General features: G+C 37.0%; 1 long non-coding RNA gene across 1 annotated transcript in view; it reads right to left on the bottom strand.

The window, feature by feature from the left end:
* Positions 1 to 10,161, bottom strand: part of LOC106147332 — a 181,708-nt gene that overhangs the window by 160,268 nt on the left and 11,279 nt on the right. Inside the window, exon 2 of the long non-coding RNA XR_001232176.1 lies at positions 5,926 to 5,998. This is a non-coding gene — a long non-coding RNA (uncharacterized LOC106147332). The remainder of the gene's footprint in view (positions 1 to 5,925; positions 5,999 to 10,161) is intronic.

Genomic DNA, 10,161 nt, shown 5'->3' with positions numbered 1-10,161 from the left:
TTTCCCTTCTTTCTTTTCTCCTTTCCCTAGTAATTTATTTCCCTTTCACAATATGTATTGTACCCTTCAGGTTTTATTTACTCTTTCAGTTTCTTATACTAGGGAGACAATCTGATGTTTACACATGTGCACCTGACTTATTTCACTTACAAGGATGGTCTCTAGTTGCATCCACTTACCTATAAAACCCTTGAGTTTATCTTTCTTTATAGCTGAGTAATACTCCACTGTATAAAAATACATCTGTTTTATCCATTCCTCAGTTAATGGGCTTTTGGGTTGTTTCCAAGATTTTTCTATGACCAACTGTGCTGCTATAAACATGGGTAAACATATATCGCTGTGGGGTGATGTTTTCAATTCTTCTAGGAAAATACCCAGAAGGGGAATTGCTGGGTGGAATGGGACCTCCAATCCTAGTTTTTTGAGGAATCTCCACACTGATTTCCACAGTGGTTGCACCAGTCTACACTCCCACCAACAGTGGAGAAGGCTTCCTTTTTCCCCACAGCATCATCAATATTTGTGACTGGGTGATTTCTTGATGATAGCCATTCTTTCTGGGGTGAGATGGAATCCCAGTGTTATTTCAATTTGCATTTCTTGAATGACCAACGATGCCAAACATTTTTTCATATATTTACTTGCCATTTGTATTTCTTCATCTGAGAAGTGTGCATTCATCTCAGATGCCCATTTTTATATATTCAATGCAGTTTTTTCATTGTTTCTGGTAAGAGGATAAGTCTAGTTCATGTTATTCCATATTAGTCTGAAGTTTAAATACACTGTTTGTGGCCTTATTTTGTTTGTTTTAGACAATAAATAAACTAAATCACTTGGGGACCTTCACTATGAAATATTACTTTAACTACTTTGTATTACCTCCTATTATTTGAAAATGAACCCCGAAACACATACTAAAATATCTATTCATCAGAATTTTTACCAGTTGGTTCTTTCCTCAATTAGAATAGTGCAGTTTTCCTGTAATAATTCACAGAAAGTCCATGCTGCTTTATGAACAATACCACCATAAAGTTAGGGTAACTAAAAACAAATCATAGATTACTTACAATATATTTTAGACATTTATCAAATGATCAAAATAAATTGTACTACTGATTTCTATGGGTTTGTTGAAAGGAACAGTTAATGCTTAACTGTTTTATCAATCTTGCATGCCTATGTTTGGTGATCTGAGCAACTATTTTGAAGATAATGATATGTAATTTAACAACTATTGTTAATTTCCTATCACCTTGTTTTGAAATTCTGTATCATTTTTATTGTTTTGTGTTGTTTTGTTTCTGACTTTGTGTTTGTTTTGGGGGGGTGTTTCTTTTCTCTTTAAAATAAAATTTTTAAAAACTGATCAGGATATTACATAGATAATATGATACGAATGAGCTCAATATTCAGGATCTCCAGAATCAACATACTAGCTCCTATGTGATTTTTAGTGTCTATTTTGAACACAGGCTGAGTTCACTATAAACAGCTTCAAACTAAAGAGGTGGGAACTAGAATTTGTGGTTTTTTTCCTTCTCCGCTTTCTTCCCTCAAGCCTCTTCAGGTCACTGCTGCCAAAATCAATCTCCTTCCTTCATTTTTCAGCCCAAAATCATATCCTGCTTAGAGTCTGTCTTTGGCATAACTTCCTAAATTCTAAGTTTCTTTCTACCCCACTTACTGTGGTCTGGTTTGCTTGCAAAGAATGCATCATTCTTCCAGAATAAGCATGTTTTTTAAAGCAAATGAAACCAAACAAATTCTTCGATAGGACAAATCTCATTTCAGTCGATACTGTCATATAACAGTATTCATACAATGAAGGTTTTAAATCTCAAATCCCGATGCTATTTATGTTGAGTACACACATACATATACACACATACATACAAGTAAAAATTATGGAATAAACCAAAATAGATTTCCACTAGTATAAGAAAGGGAGATTTTTAGAAGGACCTGAGTACCAGCTTTGCTCTACCCTTCCTGTGACTTTTCTTATTATGTCATTTATCATTTCTAAAAAAAATCAATTTCCTCATTGGCAAAGTTTTTGATACTTACATTAAAAATTTATCTAGAAATGGGAAAAGGTGAAGTGGTATGGCATGATCTTTCCAAATTTTACCGGAGCACTCCTGCCTTACCTAACAGGTAATTATCTTGGGAATGTACCTGTGTTCGACTCTCTATTTCATGTCTAATTAGAATTGAGATGCACTGGAACATGATTCATTCACAGATTTCTATCCAATAGGAAAGAGGATCCCAGATGCTGTGATTTATCATTCTGAAGGATATTAATCAGCTTGAACTTTGTCCTCAAATTCTTGGAATTAGTTTTTGATTCCCTTCATAAATACGTTGAATATATTTTTAGTATGTCTTCATTCTGTACTTGTGTGATACTCGTTTTTACCTCCTTATAATTATACTTCAGTAGTATTTATGTCATGGGATTATGAAAATTAAATAAAATTATGTGACTAAAGCAATTAATAAGGCTCTGACAAATATTAATAATGCATGCCTGCTGTTGTTATTATGTTATTAAATGCAGTTTGATCCACAAGAAATGAAAAATATATTATACTCAAACTCTACCTATGAATATCTATAAAGTTAAAGCAAAAGAAAATATGCTCTTAATATAAATCTCTAGTTTAATTTCCTTTAAGACTTTTGAATTCTCTAGCATCTTGACCAAGGAGTCAAGCTTTTGAAGCAATAGCCATTTCCATGGATGATGTCTCATAGTTCTTAGTACCTATAATCATAGGCAAAATAAGTATTCTTTCTCATAAACAAAAAGAAATAGAATTTTCCTCTCTCACATGGCCAGTAATATAAATTAAAAATTAAAGTAGAAATTAATATCCTTTCTCTCAAGCCTGCTTTGAAATACCCATCTGTTGTCTTTCATTTTATTTCCTTTAATTTTAATAACTTATTTCCTGTTTTTCCAAAGGTTTTTAATAGCTATGTCCTTCATATCTTCCTTTGTATCAATTCAATAACTATTGAAGGGAAAAAGGCTGAGAAGGAAAGAACCACAAGTTTCCCTCTAAAAAACCTGCTCCCTAAAAGAAACTGAAAACAATAAGAGAAGAATCATGGCCGCTCTCTCCAGTTTCATTACGATTTTTGCTGTTGTTCATGCTCAAATAACTTTCTCAGTTTATAAATCCTCAAGAAGAACTCAGTCAATTTTAGGCTTTTCAGGTTTGTTTGTTTCATAGAAACTGGCATGGAGTTAAACCAGGTTTGGCTCAGAGAAACCAATTGAATGGAATCAATTGAATAATTGAATGTGTGTTGAAACAGCACTTCAGAAGCAATTCCTTTCCATGCCAATGTCTGAAGAATGAAAAAGCATCTACGGAAAGAAACACAAGTACTGGTGCTCCAAATTTCCACTTACTGGGGAATAAAATGGAACTGGAAAATATTCTGCATTGTACACAAAACCACAGAGACCCTGGGTCATCAAATGCTTTTTAAATACCTTCAAGCATTGAAACACAACGCAGTGACCTATTGCACTCATTTGAAAAAGCAAACAAATGAATACAGGGACTTAATGTTAACATCAAACATTCAGCTGTTGCTTGGTCCTAGTCAAGCCAAGGAGAGTAAGTTGAATTTAAAATAAAGTGAAGACATAATACATGTGGTACTGAAATTTGCAGGGCTTACTTATGCTGCTAGACAACTTCAAATGTATATGTATATAGTTGTCACTCAGTATACATGGGGGATTGGTTCCAGAACCCCACGGACGTCCAAATTTGCACATGCTCAAGTCCCTTATATAAAATGCTGTCATATTTGCATAGAACCCATGCACATCCTCCCACATACTTTAAATCACCTCTACATTACTTGTAATAGCTAATAAAATGTAAATGCTACATAAATACTTGTGATTTTCCACTGCTGAGGAAATAATGACAAAAAGCTGTACCTATTCAGCACAGGTGCAATTTAGTTTTTCAAATATTTTTCATCCATGGTTGGTTGAAGTTACAGATGTGGAACTCCAGATCGAGGACTGACTGTACAAGTATAGCACTTTAAATTACACATTTCCTAACCAAAAAAAGCGTACTGTTTGCATGTTGTGTTTTGAAGTAACAGAATCACACTGAGCAAGTGAAGAAATCAGAGTTGAGGTAGTCCTCATTCAAATTCTTGACACTCAAAAAGTGTGGCCCCTGGACCAGGAGAACCAGCTTGACAGAAATATACAGGTTCAGTCTATACCTTATATCTCTTGAATAAGAATTTAGATTTTAACTGGGTTGTCCAAATGATTTGTATGCCCAATTAAGTTTGAGAACCCCTGTCCTAGCTCTGTGTGGTCTATTACCAAGAATACTAGCCACATGTGTCTGTTCAGAAATTGAAATACGATACAGGAACCCTGAGAAGCTGCAATTTTAAATTTTAAATTAAAATGTAAAAACTGTACTCTATTCAGGTATTGGAGGACTTTTAAATATGTTTGCAATAATTTCAGTATATGAATGTAAATACAAATTGAGTATTTCTGATGAAAATGTAGCAACCAAATTAACAAGTGCTGTAAGCGTAAAATACACACCAGATTTGAAAGACTGGTGTGAAAAACACTTATATGTCATTGATAATTTATAATGACTATAGATTAAATGACAAAATGTCACACATGTTGAGTTAAATTTTAAAACGCATATGCTTCTCTTTTACTTTTTAAAATGTGACTACTAGAAAATTATGGCTCACATTCTATTTCTACTGGACAATGTGGCTTTCGATCCATCATTCTCCAAGTACAAAATTACTACTGCCTGGGTCCACTTCCCAGAGATTCCGATGAAATTGGTCTGCAGTGAGCCTGAGCACTGAGATTTTTAAACTTTCTTTAGCGAGCTGCCAAAGCTTGAGAGCTACCATCTAAGGTCAATGCAGATTCATTAATTCCAACTGATAAATAACAGCAGCATAGGGACTATATATCCTTTGGAAACTCCCCATCTTTACACAACTAAAATGTACAATTACGTAACTAGTACCTTTCTTAGTTAAAGAGCATAGAGTATCCCTTCTTGATGTTAACTCAGATATTATTCTCCCTCCATTTCAGAAGGACACAACCATACTCAAATAGATGAAAACCCATCTCCAGAAATCCCTCACAGTGCTTTCAGGAATTTCTTTCCATATCTTACAAAATGGATCTCAGACTTCTCCATGTGTGGAATCTGTTTAAAAGCAAGTTTCTGGCCAAACCCAGTTATAGAAGCTGTGATAGAGTGATCAACTATCCTGGTTTGCCTAGGACTATGCCAATTTTGGTTTTAGCATAGAAAATATTGCAAATTGGGAGAGGTGGTCATTCCATTCGAGGGAAGTGCATGTCTAACAAGCAGTCCAACTAATACTTCAAGCACAGTTTGAGAACCAGTCTACAAAACATGGGATCACGAATACATTTTAGTGATCTTCTTCCTGGATTAACCAACTCTTCCCCCAAAACAGCCACTAAAGCTACACAAATATCCAGTTCAGCAAATAAGGGCAAAAATATTATTTTTCTCTAATTAAATATGCTCTCAAAGAGTTTAGAACTGTATGCAAGAATTACAAAAGAGTTTGGCCTGGCAGCCTTAAAGGGAATCTATTCCATTGTCAGAAATTTAGCAGATACAAAATCAGGGAGTCAAAGCAAGTGTGTAGCATAAAATCAAGCTGACCCTAAGCTTGACACGTCTTGAATCTGTGACTTTGGGGAAATCTCTCGACCTCTCTGTACCTCAGCATTTTCACCTGTACAAGATGAATAATTTACACATCCACTGAAGGTTATCCATCAGAATAAAAAGTGCTGTGCTGCATCGACAAATCCCAGTTGAAGGACATTCTACAACTTACCCGACCGGCACTCTTCAAAACTGCCAAGGTCATCAAAAGCAAAGTCTGATAAACTGTCATAGCGGAGAGGAGCCTAAAAAAGACAAGATGATTAAATGTAATGTGGCATCATGGAACAGTAAAGGACATTAGGTAAAAACTAAGGAAATCCAAATGCATCATGGATGGTAATTAATAGCAATGTATCAAAATGTCTATTGTTTGTGACAAATGTATTATACTAATGCAAGTCACTAATAATACATAAGTGAAAGTGGGTATAGGGTCTATGGAAAGCCTCTGTATATCTTTATAAATGTCCTGTAAATTTAAAGCTATTCTATAATTAAATAAAGTTTTCATAAAAATAAAATGCTTCTCATAGCAGTACCCAAGCAACTGTTACTTTTATTATAAACTGTACACTACAGATGACACAAACAAGAATAGCATTTTGATTAAGCATTTTCAAAAGAAAGTAGGAGCTTGAAAGCCTTGGAGGTTAGAGTTGATGGAAGAAGATGAAAGGGAAAATGAAGACATGAAAGCTGTTTATTCTGTCCAAATGCAGCCCCAGGCCTTTTACTTCTGTCACATGATCCTGTTGCTTTTCTTCCTGGCATTGTTTAGGTTCTATAATTATTTCACTTATTCAGTGTTCTTTATTCTGAGCTCCACATCTCATCTTGCCACTGATAGTCATTGGAGAGGCCTTGTCTGTCTCTGTCACTGCCGCATCCACCGTACATGGCATAGCACCTGATATCATATAGAAACTGTATCCAAATTTATTGACTGAATAAATGATACCGTTGACCACCAGAAGGTGAGGGGGAACATTCCTCTTGGATTATAATTAGAATCATTTCTACACATGTTTAGTGACCTAAACCTCCTTGTAGGTCCTTATCTCTCAAGAAATAAAAGCAAATAACCAAATCAACATAAACATTACTCCATGACCGAGTAATATCCCTTAGAGCAAAAAAGATTTCAATATTTGGGTACGGATGTACTCTCTTGCATTGCAATTTATGTTTGCAAATACAGGATACAACTTAAGTAGAAATACATTAATGATTGTTTGTACCAAGTCACAATTGTGTTTTTTACTTAACTTAAGCTTCATGAAAATTTTGTTATTTAAGCAGGGCAGATAGTTTGTATCTCCATTTGAGAGATATAAATTTTTCTTTTTTTTTTTAAATTTTTTAAATTTTTTTTTTCTGGTACCGGGAATCGAACTCACGACCTAGCGCTTGCAAGGCAGGTGCTGTGCCACTGAGCTAAATCCCCAGCCCTGAGAGACATAAATTTTTCTTAAAAAGAAGAAAAGAAGGAATTTAGATGACATCAGCACTCCCACAGTTAGTTAATAAGAAATTCTATTAACTTCTGCAACTGTGTCTAAGTCACTTTCTCATTGCTGGAACAAAATATTCAACATCCACAACTTAAAGGAGGAGAGCTTTATTTTGGCACATTTTCAATCTACGGTAAGCTGAATCCAAAGCAGAAATGGCGTGGTGGAAGACCCTGGTGGAGGGACACTGCTCATATCATGGGGGCAAGGAAGCAGAGTAAAGGAAGGTGCCACGGAGGGAAATGGTTTTAATGTCGCACCTGTAACTAGTTAGCACTTCCTAGCAGCTCAGCTCATTAGGCGATGAATCCACTGATAAGTGTTGTACCCTCAAGATCCAATCACCTTCCAAAACCCCCCCCTCTGAGTACATGAGTCTTTCAGGGGACATTCTAGATCTAAATTATAATGCTCTGTCCCTGGCCCCCAGAAGGCTCACGTCCATCTCTTTATGCAAAATATATTTAGCCCATCTCTAAGAGTGGGCCAAGCCCTAACACTTTAGCATGGCTGAAAAGTCGAAATCCAAAGTCTCCTCAAGACAAACTCTTAGTTGCGAGCCACGCAAAAGTCAAGAAAGGTAAACCCTTCCAACATACAATGGTACAGCGTAAACATTGCCATCGCAAACAGAAGAAATAGGGGAGAAAAAAAAACAGTAGAACCAAACTAAGACTAAAATCTAGCAGGACAAACATTAAATCCTATAGCCTTCTGTGCAGCACCAGGGTTGAGTCATGGTGAGATATGAGTTCTAAACAGCTTAGGCAGCCCACCCCCGAAGAGCATTGCTAGTTGTAGCTGTAATGGCCTCTCTTTTGGGTTTGCTCACTACTTATAGCTTTCCTCAGCAGATGTCCCACATTTCTGGCTCCTCCAACTTCCTGGGATCTCCACTGAATTTTTGGCTTCACTTTCATAGGTTTATGCATTGCCTTCATGCACTGCATCATATACTTATTGGCCTGCTAGGCCTTCTGAAATTTGGAAAAAAAAAAATCAGAAGCCCCCTTGATTCTACAACTCTTGAATTTTGCATGCATGTAAAACCAGCACCACATGGATTAAGTCAAGATCTGCTGCCAGTACATGCTATTTAGTTCATGGCTATAAAGGCCTCCAAGTGCCTGCATAGCTGAGCACTGAAACAAATCACAGAGAATGAATGCTCTAGGCAGCTCTTCTAAAGCAGGATGCTCTGGGGCTCTATTCTCAAAGCAAAGTATTTCAAAAGAGTTTACCATTACCTTTTTACCCCTTTGGGTCTGAAGGGTGGGGTCTTGCTAATTCCTGAGATGCTCTCAAGGCACCTTTCCTATTGTCCTATTGCAAATTAATTAGTTTCTTTGTATACTAATCTTTTTTAACAACCAACCTCTCCATTGGCTCAACTTTGTAGGAGCTGTTTTATCTGGCAAAACTGGAAACTTTTTATATCTTTAGTAACTATGCTGTCCTTTGCCCCAACTTTGTAAGTGGTTTTTTTCTAATGACATAGAGAACATTTCAAATTATTTCACTCTGCCATTTGCTCCCATTTCTCACTGTAGATCTAACTAAAAGCCATCAGCAGTACCTCTGCCAAAGCCAGGCAGTTGGGCTGCTTTGAAATTTCCTCCGCCAGATTAATTATTCTGCCACTCTTAATCTCAATCTTCTCTAAAGTCTCAGAACATAGGCAAAATGTAGATAAGTTTTCTGCCAGAGCATAATACACATGGTTGAGTCCAGCTGCCAATGGAGACGTTGTTTCCAACAAACCCCTCCTGAGCCTCACCTTTACTGTCCGCATTTCTATCATCATTCTTATCTTCTGAGCTCTGAGCAGAATCTCCCATTAAGCTCAGTTTACAGCATTCTAGGGCTTCTCTAGCCAACATCTGCAAACTCTTCCAGACTCTTCCTACAACCCAGTTCCAAAGGCTTTGAAACCACATGGTCAGGTATAGTTTTGACAACCATTCCACTTATCATACCAAAATCTATCTATCTAGTCACTTTTTCACTACTGAGACAAAACACCCAACATACATAACTTAAAGGAGGAGAAGTTCATTCTGACTATGGTTATAGTCCCTGGTGTGCTGGCTCCAAGGCAGGCAGTGTCTGGTGAAAGGGCCTGGGAAGAAAGCTGTTCATATCATGACAGCCAGAAAACTGAGAGAGAAGAGAGGGACAAAGGAGGGAGATATACTCTTCCCGGTCACACCCACAGTGATCCACTTCTTGCAACTAGGCCCCAACTTCTAACAGCACACTTAGCTGCTAAACTCATTAGGAGATGAATCCACTAATGAGTATACTGTTCCTCTGATCCAACCACCTTTCAAACACATGAAGCTTTTGGAGGACACCCCATATCTAAACCATTACAAGCTAGCATAACAGAGTATCACAGACTGGGTGTTTTAAAAGCAGTTCTGGAGGCTGGAAGTACAAGGTCAAGATGCAGACAACATCTAGTGAGACCTCTGTCCTCTGCTCACTGTGTGGCCTTTTCTCTGTGTATGGAGAGAAGAGAGGAGAGGAAGGGAAGGGAGGGGAGGAGCGGAGAGAGCATGTATTCTAGTGTCTCTTCCTCTTATAAGGACTCCAGTCCTGTCTAATTTGGTTTCTACTATTAATAGTTTCATTTAAACTTAATTAACTCCTTAAGCATCCTATCTCCAAATACTGTCACATTAAAGGTTAGACTTTCAACATATGAATTGGGGTTGGGGGGCACATAATCCAGCTCCTTATAGGAATGTTCTCTGACAAGGGGGAGGAAGGTTTATATGATATGGAAGGAGGAGCTAATACTTGCTGAACAGGGAGGAACTAACCGTTAGACCAGAGATCAGCAAACTATGGCCTTTGGGCCCAATTTCAGGGCAGCTCTCATTTTGTCAGTA

The sequence above is a fragment of the Chinchilla lanigera genome, unplaced genomic scaffold, assembly GCF_000276665.1.
Source record: "Chinchilla lanigera isolate Chin_1 unplaced genomic scaffold, ChiLan1.0 scaffold00143, whole genome shotgun sequence".
NCBI lineage: Eukaryota > Metazoa > Chordata > Mammalia > Rodentia > Chinchillidae > Chinchilla > Chinchilla lanigera.
This window is presented reverse-complemented; position numbering and strand designations above follow the sequence as displayed.